Here is a 586-nt window from a genome sequence, read left to right as displayed (position 1 = left end):
TAGGGTATTCCCTTCCAGCTGGGAACAGGTTTCACAGCATGGCAAGCCTTCCCAATACTTTGTGCCCCAAGAGTTCCCTATACTTTCACCTAAAGCTAAGTAAGAAAAAGAGTCTGCAAACTGAGGCCCTTGCCGCAATTTTTTGCCAAGTGGGATGCCTGAGCAGATAGAGTTACTCAAAAGCAAATTCTAGGTTTCCTTTCCTGTAGAGATGTTAGACTTGAGTCCAGGCCTACATGATCCTCATACCCCCTCCCCCTTCGCAAACCCTGGGAACGCAGTAAAGATGCCAGTTAATGTTGTGAAAACATTTTCCTCCAAAATTATTGACCCTGCAGAAAAATTGTCAGGGCTTTCTCAAGTCACTATTATGCATTCATAGAGGGAACCAAGTAAGCAGACAAATACACATGGGAGGTTGCAAGCACTTTGGTGCAAATTATCAACTTAATTGCCAAAAGTTGAGGTATTCTTTAACCATTGCTCATCATTTTCTCCGCTCTCTGAATGACCACCTCCCAGAGGCCCTTATCATAAGCTTGGAAAGCAAAAGGATACCAAGTAACTTGAAGATTTAGCTCCGGTG

The sequence above is a fragment of the Pinus tabuliformis genome, chromosome 8 (assembly GCF_031772625.1).
Source record: "Pinus tabuliformis cultivar Carrire ecotype Pingquan chromosome 8, CPIR1, whole genome shotgun sequence".
Classification (NCBI taxonomy): Eukaryota; Viridiplantae; Streptophyta; class Pinopsida; order Pinales; family Pinaceae; genus Pinus; species Pinus tabuliformis.
Note: the sequence above shows the minus strand (reverse complement) of the source record.